We start from the raw sequence: 14,415 nt of genomic DNA, 5'->3' as shown, positions 1-14,415 counted from the left end.
GACGAGAGGAGCAGAGGGCAGAAAGGCACACAAAAAACGAGTGGAACAGAGGGCAGAAGGGCACAAAAACGAGTGGAACAGAGGGCAGAAGGGCACAAAAACGAGAGGAGCAGAGGGCAGAAAGGAACAAAAAAAGAGGGAAAACGAGTGTAACAGAGGACAGAAAGGCACAAAAAGAGGGAAAACGAGTGGAACAGAGGGCAGAAAGGCACAAAAAACGAGGAAAAACGAGTGGCACAGAACAAGAGCGCACTGAAGCTGACGAGGAGGGAGTGGGAGGGGGGAGTGGGGGCGGGCGCAGTGGTGCGGGCCGCAGTTGTAAAAGGCAGGGAGAGGGTGAGATTGAGGAAGGGAAAGATAGGGATCAAGGGAAAAAACAAGGGGGTGGCAAATGGTGTGCACTTTGATGTCCTCAGTGGCCCCGCGGCTCACTGAGGACATCAAAGCAAGTGATCAGGCAGTGCTTTTCAGGCTGCCAAATGGTGCGCGCGCCCAGGGCACATGCACTGTATTTGGAGGCCTGAAAAGCACTGTTTGCACTTCCAAAACTCGCTTACTATAAGTCTCGCCAGGGCAGCGCTAAAGCGCTGTCTCAGACGAGACCTAAAAAGGAGGAAGGCAGGAGCATAAGGCTGGTGTAATGATGGGCCCTAGGCCCACATGCTAGGTGAAGGAGGACGCAGGACACATAGTTGGGGATAGTGGGAATGGCCTCGAGCACGTGCGCTCGGCCCCTTTTATTGACAGCGTCACCTGACACAGTGACGTCTGTGGTGGGTGGGTGTACAGTGTAATACAGCAGGTCGGAGCACTAGAACGTGTCCATGCTTGGACACTACATCCCTCCCAATTTTTAATAACAAAACCAAACGTCAAAGTTCAACCTGGGGGAGAAAGAAAGATATACACAGTTGTAATACAGTGACCAAACTTCTGCAGAATCGCTCACGCTTCAGCTGCTTGGAGTCGCAGAAGATGTTCTTCCTGTCGCGGACGATGCTCTTCCTGTCGCAGACGATCACCAGTTCACTGTGGCACCAGTCATGGGTGCTCGATGGATCTAGTCTGTTTGACGGCTCTGCCTTGAAGTTGTTCTCACAGTCTTTCCTTCGCTTTTACTTTCTTGGCGACAAACGCAGTTGAGTTCTTGTGGTTTTACCGCTAGATGTTGCCGTTCGTCTTTTCGTCCAGTCCTTTTCTTTATCTGTGGCGTGTGTTCTGTTTTGCAAAACGGATTGGTTGCAAGACACCCCTCTCACCAGGATGCCTCTCTCGCAGGTGTTCCCCTGCCACGGGATATCCCTGAGGCCCTCTGGCTCGTCCTGAGCTGGGTGTACTGTGTCGTGTTACTCGCACGCCGATCCGTGTGGGTGCAGAGGAGACGACAAGTCTCACCTCGGGTTCTGCAGTCGTGCCTGGAGGGTAGCTGTTGGCTCCTGTCTTCGCACACAATGTCTTCATCCTCCTGGGACCTTTGCTGGAGGGCGGCTGATGACCATCTCTCGTCGCGGGGACGCTCTCTCACTGGCATCCCTGAGGCCTCTGCCCCTGGGTCACCACGGCTGGCGTTGTCCAGTGTCCGTGTGACCCCAAAGGTGGGTGTTTCGAATGGTCCGGCCTGCTCACCTCTGCAGATCCCAGGTGCGCTGAAAGCATCATCAAACAGATGGTCTTTCTCCGTGCCACGGGTGTTCTTCAGGACTTGCGCACCGTGTTCTGACGCTTGTCACCTTCCTTGTCTTTGAGGTGCGAGTAGACTTGCCACACTCTTCTCTCTTTCCTCTATTTCTTTCTCCGTGCGGATGTCATGTCACTCTGACTTCTTCTTTTGTTGCAGTGGCAACCGTGCCACTCAGATCTCTTCCTTTCCCCTTTCTTTTGGTGGCAAACGTGCCACTCCGATATCTACCTTCTTCTTTTCTTGTCGTGGCAAACGTGCCACTGCGATTTCTTCTTTCTTCGTAGTGGCGGACGTGCCACTCTGGTCTCTTCATCTCTTCGCTTCACGACCTACTCTGGACCGTTCCTGTTCTCTTATCTGGCCAGGCTTCTCCATGCAGCGCGCGCACTCTGCACGTGTTCCCCCTGGTCTTGTCCTCGTCCGAGAACACTCTCTTCATCTTCCTCAGCATTCCGAGTTAGGGTCGTGACCTTCTCTTCATCTTCACCTTGTCACCAGTTACGTCGGTTGAAGTTCGTGGGGCCATGCTCATGGTCCGCTTCGGTCTTCTCCCTTTCACCAGTTGCTTTGGTTCTTCTTGAGCTTCTTTGGACCACTTGACGGTCCGCGCTGCCGATCACTGGCAGGATATCTTCGGTCTTGCGTCAGACCTCTTTGTGCGACTCCTGGCGAGTCGGCTTCTTTGGTGCGACCATGTGGCAGGTCGGCTGGGCCTTTGTGGTGCGACCGTTCGGCTGGTCGGCTTGACCTTTGTGGGGCGACCGTTTGGCAGGTCGGCTTGGCCTTTGTGGTGCGACCATTTGGCTGGTCGGCTTGACCTTTGTGGGGCGACCGTTTGGCAGGTCGGCTTGGCCTTTGTGGTGCGACCATTTGGCTGGTCGGCTTGACCTTTGCGTTGCGACCGTTTGGCTGGTCGGCTTGACCTTTGTGGTGCGACCGTTTGGCAGGTCGGCTGGGCCTTTGTGGTGCGACCATTTTCTGCTGGTCGGCTTGACCTTTGTGGTGCGACCGTTTGGCAGGTCGGCTGGGCCTTTGTGGTGCGACCATTTTTGGCTGGTCGGCTTCACGAGGTGTGTCACGTCGTGTGACTACCTGTGTCCGCTGCCTTGTCAGGCGCTGGTGCGTGCTACTCTTCGTACCGTCGTGGTACCTCTTCAGTGTAGCGTTGCTCCTAGTATCAGGATCACTTGATGTGGTGGCTTCTTGGCGCCACTGGGTGTTGCTCTGCATCCATGGCCGCCAGTGTCGGATACTTGCTGCGCCCATCCTCTTCAGTGGGTTCCTCTCCTGTAGGCGCTGCAGCGTACCTTCCGCGTCCGGGGTACAACTGCGCTGAGTCCGTTTGTTCTCTCGAGGGTTGGCTCCACTTGATGCGGCGACAGCGCAGTCCTCGCTGGGGTGGATGTGGCTTGACACCATTTCCTTTTCTTCCTCCTTGTTGCTGTGGGATAGCGCTGCATCCCTGTGGCACACCGTTGCTTCTTCCTGTGCTTCTGTCGCGTTCCTGCGCTTCTGGCACATTCCTGTGCGCCTCCGTCGCATTCCCGTGCGCTCACCTTCGCGCATCCGTCAGACCTTGCGGTACGTGCCTTGCTGCCTCTTCTGCCTTGCGCTGCGAGCCGTCGGTCTCCTGTGGCTGCTGGACTTCCTTGGCTTGCTGTAGGCTTGTTGACTTTCCTCTTGCTGCAGTACTGCCGGTGGCCACTGGGTGGCAGTGTTGCTTTTCCTTGGCTTCAGCAGCAACCATTCTGTACTGCCAGAACTCTATGCCTTGTTTTCCTTTCCACTCCTCCAGGCTTCACTCGTGCTTAGGAGAGCTGGAGCCAGGCAGACCAGTGGAGTCCAGATGGGGCTGGAGCTGTGGAGTCCAGGACGTGGCAGCAGGTGAGTCTCTTTGTCTACTTTTATTTATTTGTATGCTTAAGTTTATTGAGAGGCATGGGGGGGCTCAGGCATGGCCAGTAAGCTGCACAGAGGGCAACACAGCACTGCTCCGCTGTCACGCTGGGTTTTCCTTCCTCTTCGGAACTCCTAGGGGCATGGTGACAGGTAGTGCCATCGCGCACTCAGTTTGAGGTTAACTTTCGGCGGCGCTGGCCGCATGCTACTTGTGGGAGCACTGCTGGGGGTCCCGCATACTGCTATGGCCGGCGGCGGCCATTCTTTACTTCTTGACATCGCCCTCCCTGCTCGCGGCAGTTTCTTGCGGCAGGGGGGGGGTGGGGTGTGTCGGCACACTTGTGGTCATGCGGGGTAGGCACCCGCTGGTAGTGCCTTTATATCCTTTTGTTGTGTGCGTCGCGGGCCAGACAGGTCTCGCGCTCCTTCGCGGGTGGGCTCCGCTTTACCCTCAGTTCGTTCCTCCCCCGCAGCAGGTCGCGTCGCTTCCCCGACCGCGCGGGGGGGCTGCTGGTGCCGCTTCTTGTTGTCCGTCGCGGGTGGGCACCGCGTGTTACTCGCCACTTGCCGGGTCGCAGCCGATGCGGGTGGGCACCGCTCGGCTTGCTGTCCTTCAGGGCACCTCCGGGCACAGCGGCAGGGTCGACGGGGTCGGGGACCTCGTCCTGCAGAATCACGGCGGCGCGGCCGATGCGGGTGGGCTCCGCTCGGCCGGTGCTTTACTCCGGGGCGCTTCTGGGCACAGCGGCAGGTCGGGGTGGGCACCCGACTGCCCCGCTTCCGCCCTGGGGCACAGCGTCGGCCTCCCGGTCTTCGTGGCGGTGCGGGGTGGGCTCCCGGTCACCGCTCGTGGCTAGGGCTCTGTGCACGCCCGGCGGGCGATTAGGCGTCATCCGCGCCTGCAGGGGTTTTACGCTCGGTACTTCTCTCCCCCTTCACGCAGAACGAAGGCTGCACACGCGGGGCATAGTACCATCCTCGTCGCCAGTGTAATGATGGGCCCTAGGCCCACATGCTAGGTGAAGGAGGACGCAGGACACATAGTTGGGGATAGTGGGAATGGCCTCGAGCACGTGCGCTCGGCCCCTTTTATTGACAGCGTCACCTGACACAGTGACGTCTGTGGTGGGTGGGTGTACAGTGTAATACAGCAGGTCGGAGCACTAGAACGTGTCCATGCTTGGACACTACAGCTGGGAGCCTCGGACAGAGCCGGAGTGGGGCCCGCAAGGGCCAGACCTCGGCAGAAGACTGAACACAAGTAAGTGGTGCAGGCAGGGCCAGGTAACAGGTTTTCCAGAGGAAACGTGTTCTGTTTTCATCACTGCTTCCTACTATGCAAAGACATATAAGAGACAGAGAAAAGTTTCACAGATGAAAATGATAGAGGAGGAAGCTTCAACAGATGTCTTCTCTGATATAAACTGCTTCTGTCCCCTCATCGTGATGACCAGTTTGCTGTTCTCTGCTGTTGTCAAAGAAAAGTCTGAAACAAACTGCAGAGCACACACTGAGGCATGCAGATTCGGCGTTCGATTCTTCAAGTTTCCCTTGCAGGACAGCAGATACTGTGACACAGCTAGCCTTGAAGAATGAATATCATTCATTTTGCTTTATATGGGTGCAGCAGCGGCAGATTCTACAAGACTGCGGAAGCGGTGCATGACCGCAGCTTTATGTGATAACCTGGATTTCATATTTACGGTGAAATGGGCAATCAGTCAAACAACTGAATTCCTGTTTGCTCATTCAGAGCTGCCTGCCCCCTGTAATCTTCACACTCTCCTGGCTGGAATGGGAGAACAAATTACACTAAATAGATCAATTTTTTCCTGCCACCATCATAGCACCGTCAATACTGTGTGCTTTGCACCAAGGTGACAGCGTCTTTCAATGCCACTTCTGCAGTCTAATTGAGCTTGTCTTTATTTCGAGTTTCATGTAATTCGCAAAGGTGGGCGAAAGTGGCACGAGATCCGGCCGGGAGACAAAAGAGTGCTCTGCAATAATCTTTGATACATTTCTGATAGAACGTCTTTAGCTCTAGTTTGATGTCATTGCATGAATTACCTTCTGTAGCCTTTAAATAATCCTGAGGTGCTCTGCAAAATGTGATGAGAAGCGCAAGGAACCTTTTCATCAGCAAACTTCCGGTGTGTAGAAGAGGAAGGATAATCTTTCCACAGATCAGGCATGCACCTTTCAGATCTCTAGAACCGGAAGTATAATCTCTCTATATATCAGGCTTTCACCTTCAGCTCTGTAGAACCGGAAGTATAATCTCTCTATATATCAGGCTTTCACCTTCAGCTCTGTAGAACCGGAAGTATAATCTATCTACAGATCAGGCCTGTACTTTTCAGCTCTTTAGAACAGAAAGTATAATCTATCTACAGATCAGGCTTGCACCTTTAGCTTGTAGAACATGTACTATAATCTATCTACATATCAGGCTTCCACCTTCCAGCTCTGTGGAACAGAAAGTATAATCTATCTACATATCAGGCTTGCACCTTCTAGCTCTGTGGAACAGAAAGTATAATCTATCTACATATCAGGCTTGCACCTTCCAGCTCTGTGGAACAGAAAGTATAATCTATCAACATATCAGACTTGTACCTTCCAGCTCTGTAGAACAGGAAGTATAATCTATCTACAGATCAGGCATGTACCTTTCATCTCTTTAGAACAGGTACTATAATCTATCTACATATCAGGCTTGTATCCTCCAGCTCTGTAGAACAGAAAGTATAATCTATCTACATCACAGGCTTGCACGTTCAGCTCTGTAGAACGGGAAGTATAATTATCTATATATCAGGCTTGCGCCTTCAGCTCTGTAGAACCAGAAGTATAATCTATCTACCGATCAGGCTTGCACCTTCAGCTCTGTAGAACAGGAATTATAATCTATCAACATATCAGGCTTGCACCTTCAACTCTGTAGAACTAGAAGTATATACAGTATACATATCAGGCAAAAGCAGCTAAGCTAACATATGGCTTGTGCAAATTACAGCACAAGCTTGTAAGCCACTCAACGGAAGGGATCCAACGAGTAATGCAAGCCAAGCTTATGTCTACACTCAGCTATGGCCACCTTGTCTTCCCTGGTTTGTTGACCAAAAAATTGGAGGGCCTATACATAATGGCATATAGAAAAGTCTTCAAGCTCCCATACATGATCACTGATCCGACTAGAGTTCAACATCACAGCAATGGGCATTGAATGCAAAAAAGACAAAGTCAAATTTCAACACAACGTGATTAATGCATGTCCGGGCACAATCAGGGCAGCGCTACAGGTGGTCTTTACAGATAACAACAGTCGCTGGGTGGGGTATTTCTTGATGGCCAAAAAAACACTGGGACTATCAATCGAACCCTCAACAGACATATCATTAATAAAGTGTAGTCTAAAGAACCTGCTAAAAAAGTGTGGCAAGAACATCTCGAGGCAACATGACCTTGAACGGATCAGACCTGTTCTGGGTTCAGAAGGTCTTATTAATTCACATGAAACTACTGTATGCCAACCCTATTTAAAAGCAGGTCTTGGAAGGCAAGCCCTACAAAATGTCATGAGGTTGAGGCTCTTAACTTTGCCAATACAAGACTGTAGAGCCCACTGGAAAATATGGTCATCAAGTGGGTCCGGTTGTAGTCTGTGCCAACACCACACAGAATCCACAGAACATGTAATTTGCTGTTGCCCAGCTTTGCTGTCCCCAAGGCACTTGTATTTAAGAACCATGTTCATACATTACGGCGTAAGAACATGTAAGGAGGCCTCAAGGTACATTTACACCACCATAGTCCCGATGGAGCTGGCACTAATTGGGAAGTTTTATGCGGCTGCTGGAATGTTATTACGATCGGCCAGAGAAGAGACATTTGAATAAATTATGTTTCAAGGACCACTGGCACTTGCAACTGCTTAGTATCGCACTTTTAATACTTTTACCATCTATACTAACTTTTACTAGCAACAGGATGCCCTCCGCAGTTTTGCATACCCCCCGCATGTCAAATTCTTCATGTGTTGTTTCTAATCGGACTTTTTTTGCACAAAGTTACTTATGTAAAGTTACCTTATAGTAGCTTTGCATTTTAACCCCTTTTTTAGATGTTATGTATTGCATTTTAACTTTTTCTAACTTGTATTTTCTTCCGCTTTTGTAGAGGATTTTAATTAATCATACGATAAAGTTGTTGTTGTTGTTGTCAGTATACATATCAGGCCTGTACCTTCAACTCTGTAGAACAGGAAGTATAATCTATCTACAGATCAGGCTTGCACCTTCAACTCTGTGGATCAGGAAGTATAATTTGTCTACATATCAGACTTGTACCTTCCAGCTCTGTTGAACTGAAAGCATGATCTATCTACATATCAGGCTTGCATCTTTTGCTCTGTAGACCAGGAAGGATAATCTATCTATGTATGTAGGATTGTACCTTCAGCACAGCAACTGCAGTGCCGTAGGAATCAGAATACTCTTTTCGGGAAGCACCACGCAAGTTATCAATAGGAACCCTTCGGGCTCCACCCAAGTCCTACGGCAGAATTTGTCATTAGTCTCTTCCCACATATGATTGTACCTGATCTCATAGTGGTGTATTATGCTGTAGAACATTGGTATCTACCCTATTGCGCTGTGCACCATCTCTCACTGAATTCCGGCCATATAAACATCAAAACCAAATCTAACACATACTTTGGGACGAGTCCAATAGAAAGGTGTAGGAAGATGAGTTTAAGATGAAGATGGGACTAGCCATCACAAATCACATATCATGCCGCACACGCACTTTACCTGTGGCTTTACCTTTAGTCCCCTTGATCTCTGGTCTCCGGGATCATGAAGACAGCAGCAAGAACAGAAAGCCCAAAAGTCTTGTTTACCCTCATCAGTTTATTCCCCATTCCTTTCATCTAGCCCAGGGTTACTCATAGTACGGCCCGCGGGCCACTGGCGGCCCGTCTGGCCTTCATTGGCGGCCCGCGGACCTTGTTCGATTACATGCCGCAGTTCCTTCCTTGAAGTAAACAGGGAAGATGGCCGCAGGAGCAAACGTTGTGAATTCGCTTGAATACGTATTCACAACGATTCCTCCTGCGGCCATCGTCTCGGCTTACTGCTTGCCTCTGATTGACCTGCCTGCCTCCGAGTCACACACAGAACCGGTGAGTTAGTGCAACGAAGAGACCTCAGATCGAGGCTAGGAATGCACCGCCATTGAAAGTGAGAGAGGCGTGTAGTCCGGTAGGGGCGGAGCTAAAAGGATTCCTCGTAGTCGCCTGGCAGAGTGCCTGAGGAGAGGTGCGTGTGGATGGGGGTTGTTGGGGTTAAAGATGTTTATGGAGCGGTAGAAAGAAGCTGGGTTAAAACCCGAGCTTAGTCAAATCTGAGTAGACGCTGGAGCGCAGCCTCTTCTCTCCTGAAACTGAGTTGCTTTCGAGGTAGAGTTGGCATCTCTCAGTCAATTCACCCCCATTTGGAGGCTGTCACCTACTCATTGGACTCGGTGGCATACCTCAAGTAATCAAAATGACCCCTTATACCTCCCCTACACGGGAGCATCTCCCTGTAAAATGCTTATTCTCCAGTGATTTCAACGGCATAACACCCCCAAACTGCTCAATGTCTCCCTCGTCGCAGATTCAGCATGTTTCTTGTGTAGTTCATGCCTTCAAATAAAAATGTATTATCAAAATGTGCTCTTTGTAGTTGCATCTGATTGTAAAATACAGCATTGTCTAATGTTTAGAAAGGTTTATTTTTTTACTCTAGCTCCGCCCCCCACTGATCCCGCCCCCACTGACTCCACCCCTACCAGTGCGGCCCTCGGCCACTAACCACACTGTAATTTTGGCCCCTGACAGAAAGTTTGTGAGTACCCCTGATCTAGCCCCTCAAAAACAAGTGCAGGCTGTTGAATGGTTGAGAGTGGCACAAGGGGTCAAATTATCTGAGGTAATCTGGGATCTAAGGGTTCATAATGTCAATCCGGCTGCACTTTGCATTTTGGTGAATTTACCTTCAATTGCATTTTTGTCCATTGTAAAATTAATGTCACTTCACATTAATACATTTATACTCCATTAATGGTGAGTGGATGTGGGATATCATTGGCCTAAATCAAATTGGCATATCAAGGATAGTGTGAATATAGGCAATGTTAATGTTATTGTCACATTTGTATCTGTCTCTTTTTTGGTAATTATCTAGTATTGTGCACAGCTGATTGCTAGTACTCAGCACTTTACAGGACAGTGCCACTTGGAAATGTGGCATGTGCAACTTTGGATCTTGAAAACACACAGTTATTATCATGGATGACTTGTATGCCAAATGGGGGCAGTTTAGCAAGTACTCAGGGAAGAGAATGTGGCCCAAGGGCTAGGGGATCGAACGCGGGGCAGGGATGCTCAACGTTGTGTGATTCTGGGTAAATCACCGAATCTCCCCGTGCCTCACAAAAATGAATGTGTTTGTCTGCGAGGTAACTGGTGCTCATGTAAAGCGCTCTGATACCGCCGGGTCTAGTTTGCACTGTAAAAAACTCCACAAGAAAAAGAAAAACTCATGGGCATCCAGGTAGGATCAGCTGGATCTTCCTGATTCTTCTATGAGGCTCACTTGGCAAAAATGTCGGCATTTCAAAGACTTCAAATGAGGATCATAAAGCAACCAATAGCAAATAAAATATAAATATATTGTATGAGTTGGTCATAGCCATCTGATTGATTAGCAATGGCTCTCAAGACTTGGCTTTTCATCTCCCAATAATTCTGCTGTTTCATTCTTTCTTCTGTCATTTAGCGCCAAGACGCCCCTGGGGGCATACGAGCACATTATAAAAATTTGTAACATAACATACCATAATGTGCAGTACGTAGTGCAAACCTCCTGCTTTGTAAGAGGGCTGGGGAGATGTGTCTTTACATCTCTGAAACACTTCACTAAGGACCCTATTTAGAGTGTCGCATGTGCCCATTTTCAACGTATCAGACCTCTGTGCACTCTGAATAGGGTAGACGGGACATCTGGGCCTCTATTATGCACATGATGCACCTTTTAAAAGATGCTGTCAGCGCAAATAATGAAAATGCACCATATTATGATGAATGAGCTGCCTACAGGGCATCTGCAAACTTGCTCTGTCCTGGGGGCGGCGCATTCATGTGAAAAACGGAGCGGCTGCTTTTAGGCTGCTCTGTTTTCACAGTGCAGGTGTGTTTCCACAGTTCAGATTGCAACCTTCTTGCACTTTTAAGAGGGGTTAGAGATCCCCTTGCATGTGGATGCAGGGAGTGACTGCACCCGCCTGCAAGGGGATGTCCACCCTCCAGAGGGCTGCTATCAGGGGGTGCACTGACAGTGCACCACCTTTTAGGTGGTGCATTGTCAGTGCGCCTCCTGAGAGCTTCTTTGCCTCTGCAGTAGTATGCGTACTATCACTTGGAGGGAAATCTTTCCAACTGCGCAGTTGCTATTAAAAAGGCCACTTGAAAACCACATGATAATGCGCATGCTTTGCTGAAACTAATCCACGTTTACTAACATTCTAATGCGAAAGATTATTATAAGTGAATGGAAGTAGAGTATTGAAACCATTTATTTTTTATTTTGATACTCTTTTCTTTGACCTCTCTATTAGTTTGTATTTGGGCCTCCAAGAGGGATTAAAGGTCGTGTATCATGTGATTAGTTCACATGTGCAGTAGCGACAACCCAGGGACCGTGATGCAAAGCCTTGAATGCCAGCCAAAAGAAAACAGCAACATACCCTGGGAACCAGCATGATGTCCTGTGAACGGAAAGGATTTTATATAAAATCGCATATATTGTATTGATTAACTTATGAATACGGGTGGGAAATAAAGCATGGGAAAGTAAATTAAGGGGCGGGAACATAAAACAATGAGCTTAAAGAAAAGTATTAAACTTAGCATGGTGTGATGATCATCTGCCCTTTCCCTGTCCAATCAGAGTTAGGAGTTTCATAAGTTTGAAACATTTCGGGGTAGCACATGTCATTAGGAAGTTATAATAGATAGATTGGACACCACAGCGAGACAGACCAAGATGCTGTCAGAGAATTAAGAAAATACTGAAGAAGATCCAATTCTAGACTCAGAATTTATGAGCCAATTAATTAGAAGAACATCGCAGAAGAATCGAGGAGGCACATAATAGAAGAACATCGCGGAAGAATCGAGGAGGAAAATACTGTCAGAGAGGGGTGCGACGCAGGTGTCGTATCTAGAAGAGGTCATCTATCCTGTCCTGAATCCTGTCCTGGGTACTCTTTCCAATTCCTTGGTCAAGGGGTTGGTTTACACACCATTCTAGGTAAATATAATTCTGTGTAATATGTCATTGTACTGCTCTCTTTGTTTTCTCCCTTTCCAGGTACTTTCATTATTATAACTTAGTCTGAAATCTCTAACTTAAATTGATTTTCCTTCCTTGAGAAAACAGTGTTCAAACTGTACTTTGCATTCTTTGGTTCACATGAAATTTATTATATAAACATTTAAAACTCTCTTGAGTCAGTAGTCATTTGAAGTATATATTTAGATGGTATCACACCTATACTGCTAACAACTAGATCCATTGATCAGAGGAAATTATATATGGACGAAGGGTTGGTAAGAATTGGTAAGATAAATTTACCTCTCAGGTATCATCACACTAAATTGATCCGAGCGGAGCTTACTAGCATTGTATGAATGTTTATGGGCCCAGGTGAGTATGTGGATTGTGTGTATCTCTAGCTGGTAACTGCTCCGCTCCACTCCATCACTATCGATATTACAGAAGGGGATGCACAAGTGTCTGCTGCCCCTTCTGTAATACCAAAGTGCCCCAGGGGTGCACAAAGCGGGCACAAACGCCTGTTGCCCCACAGGTGCGCTTGTATAATATGGTCCCTGATACTTTTTGATGGATGTCCCTCATCTGCTAAACATTATATATGCCCTAAAGTCTCCTTTTTCAGAAGAGTTTTGAACTCTGACTAGGAACCGATAAGCCCTAAAATACTTTCTATCTTTATATTGCAAAAGCCTTTTTGCCGCTGTTACTGAAACATGAATATGGTCTAGGTGCACCTTCTAAGGCATCTTTCATTTACACTGGGTCACACCACCCTTAACATGAGAGAATGCCACCAGGACATTGCATTCAAATTTCATGTGCACCCGCTCAATGGAGATTCAGAACAAGCCATGCACACACCCCTTGTTATAAAAACCTTCTATCGATCTCTATCATGATCTTTAAGATATATGACCATCTCCAAAGTATATGCATAAATTTAACTCAGCCATTATTTCAGCAACTCCTTGTCTCTTTAATTTTCTGCTTTCTCTATTAAACATGTGTTTCCTTTGAGGGCCCTTCCACATTTACTTGTGCTGCAGTGTGTGTAAGGGAAAGGACAAGAATGCACCATATTTACCAATTATCCTTAAGCACCACCTTTTAATTTATATCACTTGCACACTTCAATACACAGTCTTGTCACCTCACTGCCCACACTACATTAACTATAATTCACCACTCTACCATTAACTATGTTCTGGCTAATATTATCATTTCTCTTGTCAAAAGTGTTTTATTTATTACAATAAATTCACAGCGTATAACTTCGGTAATATCCAAGGGTGTAGGTAGTGCATGGAGAAGGGGTGAGTTATAGTTAAGGTGCTGTGGCGAGTGAGGTGACTAGACTGTGTAGGGAAGTGCACAAGTGATATTAATTGAAAGATGGCGCGCAAGTACAAATGTGAGTGATTGATATGAATTACAGTAATAGGATAGTAGTGAATAAATGATGATTTCAATAGATAAGTCTAAGTTATGAATGTGTTATGGTTGTGCAGTGTACGGCGTGTTTGGTAGAAATAAGCTAGAACTAAGTGTGTAAGTGGTTCATAAATATTACAATTTCTAATGTTGGTGAAGTCTAATTTGGGTATGTATACCAAAACTAAATAAAGCTTCCCTAACTATAAATGCCTCACCTTCCTAGCACACAGCGGTTCCAGCTGGAAAATAATATTTTTGCACAAAGCCTCATTTTACAGTTGAACTAAGCGGACAGATGCCTCATTGCGTGCAAGTGGCTGTACAGAATACGTTTTTTTCACCAACATCCCACAGGAGGGAACAGGAGCACACGACAGGATTGTTATCATTTATTTATTCAAGGCAAAGATGTTTCGGCAGGGAGTTGTCTTTATCAATGCCACAATCCATGATTATCCATACACTCGTTTCTTATGTGAGTCTACCCTCACTCTCATTGGCTAGTCACCTCTCCAACCGACATAGCAGGACACATGCTCAACCCTGTCTTCACCAGTGAAAACATCACCTACAGCCACACCTCTGAACTCTTATGAACCGACCACCACTGCATTAATTATGCCTTCACTAAACCCACCATACACCACTCCACTAACTGCCCCTGCTGTAATTGAAACAAGGTCACCAAAGAAAATCTCACCTCCTCGACATCCACAGATGTCAACACCTCAGCACACAACATCCACCAATGAATCTCCAACTGTGCCGACACTCTGACGCCCCTCATGAAAGCACCCGGGAAGCAACACACCAAGAAAGCCAGCTGAATCATTCTCGCCCTCCACGAGTCCAGACGCACCTGTAGAAGGTTCGAGAAGAGATTGAGGAACAACTAAACCCCAGAAGCCCACACAGTCTTCAAAGCTGCTGCCACCGTACACCACCTCCACCTCAAAACTAGAAGGAGAAAACAGCCCTCCCAGACAAAATCAATACCTACGCACACAATAGCAA

This window comes from Triturus cristatus, chromosome 2_1 (assembly GCF_964204655.1).
Source record: "Triturus cristatus chromosome 2_1, aTriCri1.1, whole genome shotgun sequence".
Classification (NCBI taxonomy): domain Eukaryota; kingdom Metazoa; phylum Chordata; class Amphibia; order Caudata; family Salamandridae; genus Triturus; species Triturus cristatus.
Note: the sequence above shows the minus strand (reverse complement) of the source record.